We start from the raw sequence: 18859 nt of genomic DNA on the forward strand, positions 1-18859 counted from the left end.
TAGAAAACTAAATACTTCAGCAGCAAAAGACCAGTTATGTCAAAAGTAAAGCAGTAAGAAATAACAGTGTTTTATATAGTATGGCCCAGAAAATGACAGTTGTTGGAGGTGCATCACAAACACCTTTGAGGAGCCGTGCCCACTGACTGGAGAATTTCAAATGCAGCTGTCAACCAGCAGGCTACAAGACAGAGCAGATCTATTGGACTTAAAACTATTACATGTGAATTTATGAACAATAATAAAAAATACAAGTAAACTCTCTCCCCTGGTTACTTATGACTTGTCATACATCATTTTGACTTTATGTACAGTAAATCATCCCATACAGTAGGTCCCATTATTAAATTTTCGAGTTACAGAACATTTATGTTAGATACATAAAGACCAAGTGGTGCAGTGAGTTCCTTCCACAGATGAATAGTGTGGTGTACTATAAGTGTAAGTGTAATACAGTCACTACTAGCATCCACCAGGGTAGATGGTTTTATACTCTTTATTTGTTCTTCTGCTCATCAGGCATCTTCTCTGTATCATCTCACATGTTATTATACATTTACATTATACATTATACATACGTGTTTCAGTATTCTAATTATAGGTATTAAACAATATTATAACATTTATTATAGAGCTTTAAACTAAAGTTTAATAATAGAAATTTTAAAATATAATAATATAAATACATGCTTTTATTTATACATATAATTTTTACAATGCAGGATGTGTTCTTGCAACAACTATGAAAGGGTCTCTTCTGACTTAAAATTTGGATTACATAAAAACATGTGGCAATGGAACCTTTATGTAAGTTGGGGGGTAGGTCTATATAATATGGTATATCAAAATTTCCAAAATACTTTTTAAAATAAATGAGTGAAAATATGTTGTAAAATTTATTTGTACGGTATTTCATGGCAACAGAGTGGTCTGACTGTTAGGTCATTTGTTTCACAGCTGTGGGGTCAGGATTTAAATCTTGCCTGGGGTGCTTTCTCAGGTTTGCATGTTTTTTCTGTGTCCACATTGTTCCACCTCCCAAAGACATTCTGGCTCAGTTAATGAGTATCTCTAAATTGTACCTGTATGGAGGTGTGTGAAGTGCAAAATGGACTGGCCATCCCATCTATGGTACAATCCTGCTTTTAGCCCGGTGCTTCAGAAATAGACTCTAGTTTGGCATGACGCTAAACAGAACTGAGCATCTTTCTGAGAAAATGGATGGAAGACGTTCATTTTGATTTGGAGGTTACAAAAATAAAATTTAGGCTGGGGATCCTAGAATGAGAAGCAAAGTAATATCAAATCTTCAGAAGAGAGAATTCATTCTAAAACTAGACCTTTTCAGCTTTGTGGCAGTACATCTGCAACCCAAATCCTATTAGCTTATTATTCCTTTAGTGTCCTTCATTTTCACCCATCTCTTCTTATTCAGCTTTAAAAGCTTTACTTTTATTAAATTTAAATTTCTGAACTTTGCACTTTGTCCTGGATCATATAATTTACTTTGAACTGTGTCATTAAGGGGGATTAATATATAAAGGGCATTGTTTCTTTGGATTTTTAGAATTTTTGGTTTATTTATTGATCCAAGCACCTCTGCATAGCTGGTCTACCTTTTTCTTAATGCATTTATCAACCACTGCCTGCCCAGTTATCAGGCAGTACTGATCTGTCAGCACTGTGTACTGTTTGCCTTTGATATGTTCTATATCCTAAAGCAAAGTAATAAAATAATAATCATATTTTCTACAGAGATTGCCATCTAGACATATATTTTATCGGTTGCTTACTTTTCTTTTATCTTCAGCCTCCACAGACTACAGATACAAACATTTTTTATGTTTACTTTGAGCTATCATTCAGCACAGTTAAAGCAGGCTAACAGTCCTAGATATAACACGGAAATTACCTTTGTCGGTGATTTTTCAGTCAGTGTTAAGTGGAGATTGTGAAGATGCAGTATCAGCAGTGAAGGTCATTTTGTTTTTGTTTTTTAATTTAAGCAGAACTCTAAGGTAACTGAACTTCAGTCAGGTTCTTGGTTACTATATTCCTATCAATTTAAGACAAAACGCTCACCTAATTGTATTACAAAATGTTTCCCAATTGCACATTATAATATAATAGATATAATATAGACACTGTATATACATTTCAGATAGAATTTCATCAGTATAGAATTATCAGTTCTTCACAATTCTAATGAAGAGGTAATGGTTTGTAACTACTGTATGGATAAAAGTGAAAATGCCTCAGATTACTTTTCGAAACTAGGAATTCAGCCAATAACTACAGAAAAACAATAGGAGACATAAAAATGCTAAAATGACACTCTTTATTTTCTTAGTGGCCTATGACATGCAGACTGAAAGGACTGAACATTATATTGTATCAAAAAACAAACATTGTACATCATTGAATGCTTATAAGAAAAGATCTGCAGTTGGTTTGCTACCATAATTGGCAGATGATTACTTTATTTGCTGGAAAACTGGTACAGTATAGCTATTTCATTTTGACTGTTTCTCTCACTCATTCAATGTACTGTTACAAATGGAGATATGAAAATATATTAGTATTCCATGAATTCATATAATCAATTATATAAGAATAAAAAAAAATTCTGACACCAATGTGCTATGAAAGAAATTAATAAAGATGAATAATTAGAGGCCAGGAATATGAATCCTTCAATATCATAGTTTCACAAAAGATTAATTATCAGGCCAAGACTTAGACAAGACAATTGTTTATTAACAAAAAATAACTACACAACTGTGACGCTACAGAGTGATATGTACTATACAATCAGTGGGTATCAGAGTTCTACTTATTTTAAGCCTAGAGAATTCCAGAATGATGTCCCTATAATCTAAAAGCACAAAAACAAACACCTTAACAGATTTATGACTAAACCATGTAGGAGGACATTTAGATACTGTTACAGAAGTCATAGGCCAAGTAAAAGATAAAAACATAGGCCAAGCAAAAGAAAACATAGATGTCTGTTTACCAAAAAGTTAACTTGTGCAAGAAAAATTCAAAAGCAAAAGGCAATCATTCAGCACATACAGTATAATAAAACTGCAGTTAGTATAGTAGCCAATGCATTTTCCACTAGTAGTTTCAAATAACAGGCCCCCAGTTACCCTGGATGTGTAACAACACACAGAAACTCCCCAAATACCAAGTCTAGATATTTAGACTATACCAAGTTATACCAAGTGTCAGATTAAATATCCTAAGTAGTAACCTCCATTTTAACCAAAGGTGAGTCAGCGTCTGTAAGCTGAAAAATTGATATAACAGTATGGATTTATAATAGATAAGACAATACATAGATTAAATTGACTATACTTATTTGCAATATTAATAAATATAATCTAAATACACAGATATATCATTTGTTTTAGGATGACAAAGATAGCAGGAAAGTTAAAAAAATGATCTGAAAGTTTATAAGACTCAAGCGATGAGTGTGTGAAACAGCTCTTCATCACAAGGCCAAAGAGAGAGAATCTGTGTCCTAACAAAAATAGATTCTACCCAGGAATCTCCTGTTAGGTATTTCAGAAAGTGAGATTTCTCAGTTTGCTGAATACCTTTTGTGAATATGTTGACAGAAGTCTGGCTTTTTAGTTTCATAAAGCAAGATTGAATTGTATCTGGTGAAGTAACTATAGCAACACATCCTTTATTCCAGGGTTTCCCAACTTGGGGGTCTCCCCACCCCACTAGAGGTTGCCAAATGCAAGGGGGTTTATTGGGTTTTTATGGATTTGAAGTAATAAAATAAAATATTTAAAAAATATATTTTATTGAAGTAATCCACACAGTTTATATTTACATTAATATTCTAAATACAGTTTGGAAGCCCTAGTTTTTTAATTTACCTAAATTTACCTTTGATCTGTATTGTAATCACAACACACCTCACATTTTGAACAAAATCTACAACTAATCTACAACAAATCAATGTGTGATTACAAAAGAATCACTGTGACTGTGCAAATTGAAGCACTAAAGAAATGTGCTGCAAGGTGACTCGGATTTTAAAGCTTTCTTCATTCTGTGTAAAAATGTCAAAATGGCAAGGAGGATACAGCACAAAAGGAAATGAGGTGTTACCAGGAGAGCAACCTTAATTTTGATTTTATAGATAGTGCAGATAGGAGTCGACTAGAATGTGTAATATGTGGAGAAAAAAAAATAGGCAAACAAGATCTTCAAACCTTGCAAATTGCAAAGACACCAGGAACAAACACACCTGTAGACTGTGATTAAAACAATAGCAAATAGACAAGAAGCATAAGAGATCCTTTTTCAAGAGCTTGGGGCAATGTATAGAATGCAAGTAAGGCTTCTTTGAAGGGCTCACTTTTAATCTAAAAACTGAAAAAAAACACGTAACATTAGCAAACAACTCATTAAACCTGTTTGTATTAAAATGGCTGAGAATGTGTATGGATCACAGGTACTGTAGGTGCTAAACTGAGGACATTATACCGCTATCAGATAAGACTAAACCAGAATCAATATGATGGCATGTAATTCTGAAAGCATTTTAGCCCGTGATTGTGTACTGTACATGTAATACATAGATTAAAAAGAGTTAAACAAGACATTCTCAACCTGTAAGCCTTGTGACCATAACAAGACGAGAGGATATTTTCAAAGAATTTGACTCATACACTAGAGCACAGAAACTTTCGTATGAGGATATTTCTGCTTGCTGCTCTAGTAGGGCAGCTTTCAAGATGGGAAAAATTATGGAATTCACTTGCCACTTAAAAGTAAAGGTCCCTCATTGTCAATTAATTCATTGCATAATACACAGACATGCACTGGCCAGCAAAATTTTATATGTAGAATTGAATGATGTGCTTTCCACAGTTATTAAGATACTGTAATTAAACTGTATAAAAGGTTGCCCCACCAACAAGCACCTTTTTGCTGAGTTATGTGAAGATGAGCAGCATCAGACACTGCTTTTGCACACAGAAGTACGTTGGCTATCATGTGGTCCAGTGTTGGCATGTTTTGTCGACCTGCAGGCATTTTTGGAAATATGCAACCCCTTTTTAGCAGAGCAAGTCACAGGCATTTTTTTTAATAAAAACTTAATATTTAGTGGACACATTAAATTTGTATGAGTCCAATAAACATGTTCCAGGTTCTGAGACCAACATCCTATTGTGAAAGGAAACAATAGATGCATTTGCTCACAAGCTTGAGTACAGAGTTCACAAACTGGAGAAAAGGGAATTTCAACTATTTCCCTTGCTTTCAAAACAGTCACAAGGCATATCTGCTTCTTAAATTGGTGAGTTTGTCAGTCTGCCGAGGGCACTTCAACAGGAACTTAAATTACAATTCTCAGATATCAATGAGTTTTAAGAGATATTTGGGTTTCCAGGGATGCATGCACACACTGACACTGCATGCCACAACAAAGATCATTCTGCCAATTACAATGACATACTTGGCAGAGACCACATTTAGCACACTTGTGTCCATCAAAACAAAGCAACAGACTTGATATTCATAGCAATTTCTAACTCACAGTCATGAATCTGACACCAAATATTCCATCATTATCAAAGAATATTCAAAGTCAAGGATCCAATTAAACGTTGGTCTTGTCAGTGGGACTGATGTAATATAACTTAAATGTTGCTTTGTATTTAATTTAAATAAAAAGCCTACTAAACATTACTGTTATTGTGAGAGGTAGACTTAAAAAGTTATCGCTAGCATTATGGGCTGGTGTTTGGGTGGGTAGATGCATTTTTACAGGGGGCAGAGGGTCGCTTGTTTTGGAGTGTGTGTTGTGTGGAGGGGTCGTTACCTTAAAAAGGTTGGGAAACTCTGCCCTATTCCTAACTGACTCTGTGTAGATTAGTTCAAACTTAGCCTGACTTTGTGGTTAAAGGTATGCATCACTAATCAATCAATCATATGCAAGAAATGACTAATTAACTAACACATTCAATTTATCTGTAATTCTTTGTCAGGCATCTGGTAAGGTATTGCCCCTGGCTGTTATAGCAGATTTAAGCTTCTGAAAGTTTTCTATAAAGAGCCATAATTCATAGTGGTTTTGCCAGTGTTTTTTGAAAGATTTCCTGCTTTACCCTGCTGCCTTCTAAAGTGTGATGTGAATGCACAGGTAGTCAGGTTGTTGAAGAATAACTTTGTTTAACTGGACAACTAAAACTGGAGTTTGCCATTGTGCAAATCAGTTATTGGGTTAATCCAATACTAACTTGAGAAAATCCCAAAGTGGTTAAACTAGCTTCATGAAATATCCCCCTGGTCATTTTTGAATGTTTATTTTTTAATATGGTCGTCTTAATGATTTACTGTTAAGCTGATTAACCTGAGTAAATTATTAGCACTCCTTTTGCTCTTCTGTATCATCACCTGTGTTTACTGTTACACAGCGGGTAGCTGAAGCTGACAGTCGTAGCTGCTGACAGGCAGGGATCCAAGAAACACCCTGGGATTTTTAATGTCATAGTCAGGACCTCGGTTTTACTTCTCATCCAAAGGACGGTGCCTTTTTACAGTATAGTGTCCCCGTCACTATACTGGGGCATTAGGACCCACAAAGACCGCAGGGCAAGAGCCCCCTGTTGGCCCCACTAACACCTCTTCCAACAGCAATCTAAGTTTTTTCCCAGGAGGTCTCTCATCCAGGAACTGACCAGGCTCACACCTGCTTAGCTTCAGTGGGCTGTGAGGTGTGAGTTGCAGGGTGATATGGCTGCTGGCAATATGGTTGTTGGAGACAGCTGAGGGAGGGAAGAGGTGAAGTGGAGAGAAATGGCAGACTTGGATCTGGATGTGTGGAAGGCGTTTGCAACCTGAAGACAGAGAAGTAGTGGAAGGAGACACCACCACAGTGGTGCAGGATTTGGTGCTCCTGAGATACGTTAGAGTACAGGTGGATTGGTTCCAGGTCAGAAGCCTCACAATTTTATCTTTCTGGTTTTGGGCTGATACTTCTCGCAAGGATGGTCCTGGACTTGCATTACCTGGAAGTACCTCAATGTCAGACCTGGGTTGGTTCAGGATTTATAAAGGGGTGTTAAATCTGGGGATCAATTGAATGATTGATGAAAAAATGAGATATGGATGTATCAAATGAGTGAGTTCTGAGATTCCTGGGATGAAAATGATCTTTTATCTGAAAGTGTCCCAAGGCAACTGAGGGCTGTGAGCTACTGCTCCCTGAGGCTTGACACTTACTAGTCTAATGACAGTGACGCAAATACAGCTAAATAAAATTTGTTGTTTCAAACCTTCTGAGTATGGCAATCAAGCTGGGAAACTGGGACATGCATACATTTCTAAACTTAATGAAACTCAGCTGTCCCCTAAAATTACAACAATACTTTTGGTTTCACCTTCTTTTATGTTTGAGTTGGTGAGTCAGTCATTGCATACTTAATGACCTTTATTACAAGTGTTAGAATTACCCGTTACAGAACTGCAGATGCCCTTAAACAATAAATTTGCAAATAGAGCTCATCTACTTTATATATAATTTTGGTAGACACTAATAGCTTAAGTGAAATGTAGTGATTTTCACACTGATTTAATTATAAAATGTTGTTTCATAGAGAGAGAAGACTATTCTGAAAGGTTTATGATTTTTAGTTTGCTTATAAAATTCACTAAAGACTGGATCTTTTCAGTTACATTGGTGTTGAAGTGGAGTTTCACGTGAAAAAGTCCGAGTTATGCTACTTAACATGCAGTATAGAATTTCTGAAACAAATTCAGTAATTCAAAACTGATTTCTGAGGGCTTTAAATGTTGTATATTTGTCAAATATTTCAAGTAAGTAGTGTGAGAATGATATACTTCATTACTGAGATGTTCTATTGCATGTAGTGAATTGCTCACATGGGTGGTTATTTCTTAGACTGTGTCATTAATTTTACATTTGCATTAGCTACACAAATTGTGCAAAATGTCTTCCAGCATTATTTATTACAAATGAACATTTCTGAATTAATATTGAAAAAGAACAAACGTCACTTAACTTCCCAACCCTGGTCCTGGGGGACCACTGTACCTGACAGATTTCTAACTGAGCTGTCATCACTGGTGTCAGTTCATAATCTCAACTGATCTGCTTGCTTTTATAGACTTCAGAAACACCCCTCTTTACAACCTCAACTAGCTTATTAAGAGTTTGCTTCTTTATTTTTGTCTAAATGACTATTTAACAGGTGTTTTGTTTATGATGAAGAGACACAGGAGAATGACAATGTATCAAACACTTCCTCAGAAGGGGAAGCTCTGAAACATGGCTAATAAAAAAATCAAATACCCTTTGACTTTTTAAAAGTGAAAGTGAAATAAAGATGCCCCAGTTAATAAACTGACATCAATTAGCCTGTGATTAGGAACTTCTAGTTAAGACAGTTTTCTCTCACATAAAATAAACTATTCTATAGAGTTGTGGACAACTACATAAAGAGCTATATTTTTAAATATTTGAATTTGAAAGTATGAAGGGAAATGCATGACAGAAGAAATGAACACATTTCATTTTAACTTAAATAAGAATTAAATAAGAATATAAACTGGAAACACAAAAGTATTCTGTCCTCTTTACTACAGTTTTAAATACATAACTTTAACAGTGCTTTTTAGCTATAGGATTATGTGTGCCTATTCATACAGTATGTACAAAACACCGTCATGATGTGATTGCATCAACAGAATGAAAATTATGTGTACATCAACCACAGTCTAACCCAGAGAGACATCACTTTTTCTAAATGACCTTTCTACTTATATTTCTAATAATATTAGCTGTAACATAAAGCCACTTAACATTATTGGAAAAATGTGGAGCCACTGTAATTAAGGTATACACAGACACAACATACTTAATGCTTTGATTGGCCTTGGAAAAACTAATTAGAAAGCAAACAAATACACCACTCCAAAAAAAGAAACAACCATGACGCATAAGCTGAATGAATTATATCACAGAAGGAGTGAAATTAATGCAGTGTCAAGGTGACTTGAACGGAGTCACAAAACTACAAGAGCAGACATTCAAAGCAGAACAGATGGTGGGCAGCAGCCAGCAGCACTACTATTATCTCCTGAGAGAAAGTTTTGATGTCATTGCCTTTACCCTGTTAGTGGTCTAGTGTGGCAGATATTGACAATAAGGACAGCAGAAAGCCGTTGGCTCTGGCTTCAGGATGTAAAGCAAAACAAAGCAACAAAAAATAACTAACAGCTTGCGGTGCTTTAGACCCTGTCAATATCAACTGAAGGAGAATACGAAACACAAAACACGACACAAGACACTCTTTCACTTCTGGAAGGGTTTCTGCTATAGATCTTCCATTGAATGGGACCACCATTGATAATTGGAAGCTACAGAACTCAATTTGTGTGGAACAACATTGACAATTTTGTAACATAACACTGATTTAATTTAGCCTGTATCTTTCTGCAAACCATGCATCTGTTCTTACATTGATATAGTCACATGCTTGTCCCATAAACATGATCCCTGGAGCAGATCATTTTGTAGTGTTAATGCTACAGCTGTGTGCAACATATGCATTTCCAGTCCATGGAGACAAATGCTATGTACAGGAATAGCAGCTGCTCAAACAGCCAAAGGCTGTCCCATGAGCCTCCATTAACAAATGACAGTACAAGTAACATTTTGCTCAACAACAACTTGTTTTGGTTACTTTCAAGAGCTTGCTAGTTTGTTGTAGAAAACCTGTATAAGTGCAATGCCTGTACGTATCACAGTAGTGGTCAATGTGTCTTTAATATATTTATTTTTTGTTAAACAACTTGATCAGCTTAAGAAATTAACTACTGTACCATCAAACTTGCAAGTTGGTTTTTGCTTTTTCCAGAGGACAATTTATCCTGCATTCCTTTTTTTTACCTGACTGAAAATAGTCCTTGTCAATTAAATGATCTTTCTTCAGCTATTTACATTTACAATAAATACTGTATTTGTAACATCATAAACAGAAAAAATCGATTTGCTCATGTCACACAAAATGTGATGGAATGTTACGATTCAGAGAGCGAATAACATTGCAATCACAAAATAGTAATCTTTTCATCTTAAAATATGTTAAATTTTATCATTTAGTATTTTTTACTAATTAGGGGTTAAAAGCTTTTTCAAAAGCTTAAGACGACTAAAAATGAACTCTTTAATATTTATTGAAAGAGTAATGTTTTCTCTTTTATTTTTCTGAAAAAAGGACTGCTTATTTGAGTACTATAACATTGTTGACATTAAATGACATTAATATTTGCTTTTACAATTTTGAGCAATTATTTCTGTCTCCATGTAACAAAGACAATTGTACACAAGCGTTGATATTTTTGTTAAACGGGCTTTGTTTGAAGACAGCTCATTTGGGAACCAAATAATTATCCAATAGAGCGTTCCTATGAACACAAAAACAACAATTACTCCAAAAATGCTTTAATTTTACCAATTTAATTCAACTAAAATATTTTGTTTGAATGGCTATTTATAGAAGTTCAGTAAACAATAGAATAGAACTTAGACATCTGAGAGTGTTTATTTTCTGCTCACATAGTATTATTTCTCCAGAAAGAGAAATTGATCCATACATTTTACAGTTTCCTTTGGATGAGGGGAGGACAGCTTAGTGTATGAGATCGGGTACCAATGTACACATGTGATGACAAGTGGGGACATAAGATAACTGTAACGGAGGCGTTCTTTCCGGACCCTATGCAGACAACACAATCCAGGGTAGAGTGAGGAAAACACCGGGGAAAAAAGCATGCAGGAGTCGGAATGAAAACAGGGGGTGTGTCCAAGGTGCGCATGTGTTTAGTGGGTGAATCCAAGGCAAACTGTCTAAAAGGGAGTCCAAAGGGAAATCCAAGATGTGGCAAATGTCCAGAGCCATGCGGTCCATCAGAGACGAAGACAAACAGGATTAAAAACCGGAGCGGGACCCAGTGTAGTGTTGGGGGGAAAAAGTGGGAAACGGGACCAGACGCTACATTTAACTCAGAAGTGAAAGAGCCGGAGTGTCACGATTGTAGTACCTCCCCCTTAAGGGCGCTCCGGCTCTTTCACTTCTGAGTTGATTTTGTGCACCTGCCCCCTGTTCCAGCCTCCTATCCAGCCCACCATAAAAGCTAGATGCTCACTCTGTTCCAGGCTCTGCATTGGTTCTCATACTAGGTGAGTCTAGGACCTGTAATGTCTGGTCCCGTTCTCCCCTTTATCCCCCTGACCCTCCACCGGATCCCTCTCCGGTTTTTAATCCCGTTTGTCTTCATCTCTGATGGACCGCCCAGCTCTGGACATTTGCCACGTCTTGGATTTCCCTTTGGACTCCCTTTTGGACAGTTTGCCTTGGATTCATCCCCTAGAACACCTGCGCACCTTGGACACACCCCGTTTTCATTCCTAACTCCCGCATGCTTTTTTCCCCTGTGTTTTCCACACTCTACCCCAGATTTTGTCATCTGCATAGGGTCTGGAAAGAACGCCTCCGTTACAATAACACAGTGAATTGGTGTGACATCGCAGTACTGCAGGCACTGTCATAGTTGAAGTGGGGGCTGAATTATCGCACTAAGTGCTCGGTTTACAGGGTAATCAATGTTCCCATCATAATTTATGGTTTTGAACTAAGAATGAAAAGACATAACTGCAGAATACAAGCATCAGGAATGAGGCTTTGCTGTTTTTGGGAATACTCTTTGTGCAGGGAGAGAGGCTCCGTAATCAGGGGAAAGCCTTAGCATAGATCCTCTATTAATCCTAATCAAGAGTATGCATGGAGACTCTATTAATTCTCATCAAGTGGATCCAGCTGAGGTGGCATGGAAATCTGGTAAGCATGTACTCTGTGATGCTTCTGTTGAAGCTCTACCACTGGAAAGAGATGTCAAGTTTCACATACTGGAGGGGTTATATGTTTTATATGTTGGGCTAGGAACACCTAAAATTCTCCCAGGAGGTGCTGGAATCCGAAGTCTGGTGCCCCGTATTTGACAAACATTCACTGCAATGTTTAGTTGGTGAATCTGATTGAGAGCGGATGGTTGGAATCAAATCTTTGATTCAATCTTTCAAACTTAATACTTTATTGCCGTAAAAAAAAACAGTTACACAGGATTTGGTTTTGTGAGCTCATAAAATTAAAGTTGTACAATATAACTTGAAGCCAATCATAGACAGCATCCACCAAATATATTTGCAAACCATCCTAAACACAAACCAAACCAGGGGTCGGTGCACTGGCTCTGTGGCTGGCTAAGGATCTGCGCCTGTGGCTGGAAGGTTGCCAGTTTGTATCCCACGGCCAGCTGAGGAATTCTACTCCGTTGGGCCCCTGAACAAGGCCCTTAAGCCCATCTGCTCCAGGGGCGCCTTATAAATGGCTGATCCTGCACTCTGACCCCAAGCTTCTCTCCCTGTCTGTCATGGAGAGCAAGTTTTGGTATGTGAAAAAACAAATTCCTAATACAAGAAATTGTATATGGCAAATAAAGTGATCTTATCTTAAATAAGATAAATAACAGTGGGGCCTTATAGAATTTCAATGAGCCATGCAAACATGTCAATATTAAAGTGCAGAGTTTACCTCCAGTGCTGATATGAAACCTGGTAGTTCTTGTCTTTGTATACCTAAGCCAATTAGGAGGAAAGTAAAGAGAGGTTAGGCATGGTGGGAGGAGTCAGCAAGGATCTTTGCATTTCAGTCTAGAGAGGTAGAGCGAGTCCACAGAGGGAAGGTGGAATCTCTAGCTGCTACTTGTCCTGGACAGAAGTGTTGCCATACCACACAGTGACCACACAGTGACTCTTGGAGCTAAAATAAGACTTACCCTGCAATTCTGTGTTGTGCTTACTGTATAATAATGGGATGGTAACAAAGGTGTTTTGCTAGAAGACTTTTTTTAAAGTTACACTATCCCTCTGTTCTTCTAAGGTAGATAGCTTCTAATATAATATTGACTCTAAATCCACCACTAAACTAAATGTAAATGAATTTGAGAAAAAATCTGATTTAACTTAAGATATGATGTACTTGCTATTAATTGCCTCTTTACATCACACTCTGTGCGGTAAAGTACAAATTTAGTAAATTCTTGGGAATGTATTAGAATGTCTACAGAAGGCGATATGTGACTAAATCTCAGTGACTTCCTAAACTATTGGATATGTCCACAATTTGAAGCAATGACCATGTTGCATCAGCAATTCATATTGGATTACATATCTTGGATATACTTTCTAATTTGATCTCGGCATTCCCATTGATTGCTAAGAACATTGCAGACACAAATCTTATGATGTCTAAGGAATGGTTCTTCAGTTAGAAGAGCATTTTGGAACTGATTGAAAGATGCATTACTCTGATAATCTTTGATAATCTGGCAGCTGTAATTTACTTTTAAAGCAGGAGTAATAATTTGATTTCTCATTTTGTGGAAGGCTACAGCTGGTCTCAATCACTTGCCAGCATCTTCAGAGATTTTTAAACAGTCTGAAAAGTCTTTCAACATGAAAAATTGAAAGCCTGACTGCAGATGTTCTAGGATTTCATCCCCCTTAAGGTCTGACAAAGGTCCCATTGCAAGGACACAATTAAGCATTAGACTTAGACTGCAACTTGGTGTTCTGTGCTCCTTTAAAAATACTCTGTGCTCACTACAATTTGTTTTTAAAGCATTCATTGACAATGCAAATTCTGTTGAAACTATATCTGCCTATTTACACCTTTTTGCCTAGGGATCACAATCACATGTTAAGTAATTGTGAATTAACATAGATGCCTAGTAATTAGTGTTGACCAACAAGTAGTATATTCTAGTGAATACAAATTACAATGTTTCAATGTCAACAGTGACACAAAATATGCCAAGAAAATTGCCTCATTAAATCATATGTCACAATATTAGTAAACATTTGTCAAGAGCACAGCTAGGAGGCTATATATGAAACCTAAGTCCTTTCTCTTTGTCCATAACCACATATGGTGAACATTGGCATAAAATATAAATTCAAGGTTGAAAACCTCCTGGTCATGTTGTGACCTCTAATCCAATACAGGGTGTGTCTAAAACATAAGTGAAAAGATTGAGGATGAGTAAGTAGCTGGGTAAAGTGCTGTAAAGGTCAAATAGATTGAAACATCTGGCACAAATAATCGTAGACCAACAATCCAGGAGATTGCTTTTCATTACTCAAGCGGTGCTTGAGATTCAGCTGAGGAACATATTTTTATCTCTGCTGAAACTGACACCTTAAACAGAAATGGGAAAAGCATTTACAAATTAGACCTGCCAACGTTGCATTAAGATAATGATTCAAAGCCTTCAAAAAAGATGCACAGTCAAATCAGATTTTAGTTTGCAAGGAAACACCTTTAGATTTTTCAAAAGGACAGAGGACCATGACAGTATGCAATAACACTAGACATTTTTTTTTGTATTTTTTAAGACAAAAATTATTTTGTTAAAAATGCATGCATCAATACAAGGAATTTAAATTAACAGACTCCAATGATGTCTTCAAAACAAAGTTAATATTAGTCTTAATATTATTTTCTTGAGACACATTTATATCTCTACAATAGGTAGCCCAGACTGTTCTCACAGAACAATAACCTGTCTGAAGCAATATTACATAAAATCTCTTTACAGAGTAGCCAGCCTAATTCAATTAAAGTATTTATAAAATGAACATGAAAGAAATAAAATCTTAGATGCTAAATTCATGGAACTTAAAAAAGCTGCTTTTACAATGAGCTATTTAATTTTCACAGTGAATAAGTAGACAACTTTCATTTACACATAAGACTAAGACTGGATCGGTGTTTGGATTTCATGACATTGTGAAACAATACAATAGTCTGCATTGAGTTGGGATATGTTTCTTTAAGTCTGTATGTCTGTGCAAACCACCAGTATTTTCTTCTTTCTGATTGCAGTCTTCGAAGAATAAGTCTTACAATAACAGCATCATTAATGTATTCTATAGTCTGCTTTTGCAATAATGCATCTGAATATGTCTGGAGTTTCACATTAAATATAATTATACAATCGTTATAATTGTTTTCTAGTTTTCACAAAGCTGGTGGGAATGGGTCCAAGACAAAATCTGTCATCTGACCTAACTGCTACAAAACTGAGACACAGTGATATTTTGTTGAGCCCCGGTATTTTCTAGTGTAGGTGGTGTGGAAGTATTGGCGGGAGAAAGTGAATCTGTCTCACACAGGTTTATTGTCCTATTTTTTACAGGGCATGCTAGTCATTGGAGAGAGAGCTGAAAGGCCTGAGAGAGTATCCATTGGATGGACATGAGGACAAGAACACAAATAAAAACTTCCCTTCCATTTTACAGGAGAAGAAAGAGGAAATAGTGAACCTGTTAATGGTGAAAGAGGTCATGGGACAATTTCCTGCTAGGACTGCCAGAGGTGTGGGTTTCTAAAGAGTCTCTGCTAGTTGCTAGTCACTAAGCTAGACTAGCTAAGTACTAGTCAGGTACATGCATTTAATCTAGGAATGCTCAATTGCCAAGAGTTATACTTGATGTCAAACACATTTTCCTTTAATCTAATTACATTTCAGAAAAGACAGTGTGATATTATGCTTTTATTGTTCTCAGTTAAGATGGTTCTTTCTTGAAGATGGTGTTTTTTTAAACAAATCAAGTTGCAAAAAGTTACTCGGCAGGTTCTTCACCAAGAACTACTTTCAGCTTGGATGAGGACAAAAAACAAGACACACTTGACTTGAAGAACTTCAGGCCCCTAGGACCTGCTGCCACAGTCAACAGAGTGATGAATTTATAATAGGAGAGTCCTGTTGGAGGTGATATGTTACCAGCATTTTCTCATAACACAATTATTATCATGGAAAAAAAATGTTATTTCTCAATTAGGTAATAATATTTCTTTTCTCAGTGGCATTAACAGGCTTCCATAGGTTACAAGCGATAATCCTTCCGATGCCATGTTAACTTAGGTCCTGAGTACTTGATCAGTAATGAGCCCTGGATAAACTCCACTTGAGCTCAAACAATATGGCCTTGTATGTCCTATACAATATGTTCTTTACAGAAAAGAAAACTTTGCATTATGTTTTTAGAAAAAATAAAATATCTGGATTCTGGATATTCATTAAATATGTTTGGCAGCATTTTGATTTACTGATTTTTCATGACTATGATACACGTGAGTGACTTTGAGTATTTTATGAATACTCACATTAGTGAGAGAGTTGATTAGGCACAGGCGATGAGGTGACGTAACCTGTTAAATGTTAAGCCTGGTGAACATCAATTAAAAACACACAGAATGGAACCAATAGTAATGGATTCAAGTCCTTTTTAGTGATGAATAAAAGTTTTGCACAGACCTCCATGATGGACATAAACAAGTGTAGTGCAGTCATGAAAAAATATACAGTAATATTTGCATGCAACAGACTAATCAATGGGGATATACAAATGTGGTGATCAGGGCAGGAGTGTCTACTCACTATGGAAATCATGTAGTGACTGATGATCAAGTCCTGAGACTTCTCTTTCTTTCTTCCCTCAACATTCAATCAAATGTTTAAGTGAGGAGCTGTGTCAGTTTGCTTAGCTGCAAAAGTAAAGGTTAATTCCATGTTGAAAATAGAAAGAAAACACAACATTTCAGCTATTGGGCCTTCTTCAGGTGTGAGAGGAAGGTGGTAAGGATAAAAAGCACAAAAGAACAGAACAGGTGAAAAAGGCCACACAGAAATAATATCTATAGTTAAGGGGGTCTGGAGGAGAGGTGTGAAAAGCTGAAATCTGTAAATAAATTTAGAGGCTTAAAAAGGAAATGAATCTGTTGTTGGGAGACGTTGGAAGGTCTGATCCAGTTTAAGAATAAACTTGGCTTCTGTTGTGTTTCTGGAATTGGAGTCCTGAAGTCCCTGTAAAATGATGCAGACAGATAGGTCTGTGAAACTATGTGAAAAAGGGGAAATATCAATTTAGACAGATTTTTGATCCTCACTGAGCTGACATTTTCCCTGAAAAAGTCAGCTAGTCTTCCTCCAATCTCACCAATGCAAACGGCAGAGCATTTAGATAAGATAATAACTTGCCATATACAATTTCTTGTATTAGGAATTTCTCTTTTTGCATACCCCAACTAGCTCTCCATGAGACACACAGGCACACAGACAGGGAGAGAAGCTTGGAGTCAGAGCGCAGGGTCAGCCATTTATACAGAACCCTGGATAAGTTGGGCTTAAGGCCCTTCTTCAGGGGCCCAACAGAGTAGAATTCCTCAGCCAGCCACGGGATACAAACCGGCAACCTTCCAGCCACAGGCGCAGATCCTTAGCCAAAGAGCATTTTCTGCAAGAGATGCGGTAAATGAAATTACTAAATACAAAAGATATTCTTTAAGTGATTATGAAATAACTCAAGGGGCCATTTAGTATATGCATCACATGAGATACATATTTGCAGGTGATACAGTGGCTTCTGTTATAGAAAATGGTGTTTGGTGTGGATGAGGTTAACCTCTGTGGATTGTTAAAGGAACTATGGAAATGAGGGTTGTGTAGCTTAGGTGGTGGATAACATTAGATGATAGGGTGGTCTGGGAAAATTGTTGCATCCTGTAAAATAGAGGTTATCTTTGATGACCATGGGAATAGACGGTCTGATGGGGTGGAAGAGATGCACCAGTGGAATTCTGGGTTTGCAGTTAATGTTGTTGGGTTAATGTTGGGAGGGCTATTTGTTACTTGGGTTGAGGGCCTTGCCAATGCTGTTTGTAGGGTATTTTCACTCAATGAAGAAAAAGAGCACTATAAGTGTTTGTTTATGAAAGTCTGTATCACCACTGCATAACTGACAACATCTGAGGATCTGTGAGAAAGGGAGGGAGTTTTTAGTGTGTGGGTGGAAGAAGTAAAGGAAAAACTGTAGGGCGAAACAATGTATGTGTATGATCTACTCCAGCAGCGACCCCACTTAATTGTTTTGGAATGAGCTGGGGCAATTTGTGGCATCTAGGGCTTAGAAACCAGTGAACAGGCACATGCTTGTGCAGGCTGTATGAGAGGAATTGGACAGAATCTTGCAAGAGAATAGCTGTCACCTGGTACAAAGCATGTACTCCAGATGCATACCTTGTAGTTCTTCCTCTTGTGTCAACAGCCTGTAACGTTCACGGTAGACCCCCTCTTGAAGACAAATGCTAATCAGCAATGAATTTATGTCATGTTTGTTCAATAAACATTGATGCATCTGCAATTATCTTTGTGAAACTGATACAGTTACTTGGTGAACTTGATGCAGTTAAAGTGATGTTTATCTGGAGAGACGTACTATTGAAGTCAAAAACACGTGTCTCCTTTTGGCCACCAGGGAGCACTGTTAAGAGAATACCATGTCTAATACTGCTGTATGTACTCTTTGTTTTTTTGTACTATATATGTTGCTCTAAACCCAAGTGCAAGATTGTGCAATAAGGGGTAGTCAGAACCGTGAACATAACTGTAGTTTGTAGAAATTCAGAAGTAGATTAAAAAATAAAACTGAATTCTTAACATTTTTGCCTTCACAACATTACTTCAAAGCACAGAAAACTAAACAAAATTTGTTTTTAAGTATAGACCCACATATAAAATATTTTTGCAAGAATTGAACACACATTCGTTTTGCGAAATATCCAGCATACGTCCTGTAGTTTAAGAAGTTCTTGAAAAGAGGGTTTCATTTTCAAAATAAAGAAACCTAGATGCCTGTTATTAAACTTTCATATTTAGTTAAGTCCTTACCAGTTGATTAAAG

Source organism: Atractosteus spatula, chromosome 3 (genome assembly GCF_055471065.1).
Source record: "Atractosteus spatula isolate fAtrSpa1 chromosome 3, fAtrSpa1.hap1, whole genome shotgun sequence".
NCBI classification, from domain to species: Eukaryota; Metazoa; Chordata; class Actinopteri; order Semionotiformes; family Lepisosteidae; genus Atractosteus; species Atractosteus spatula.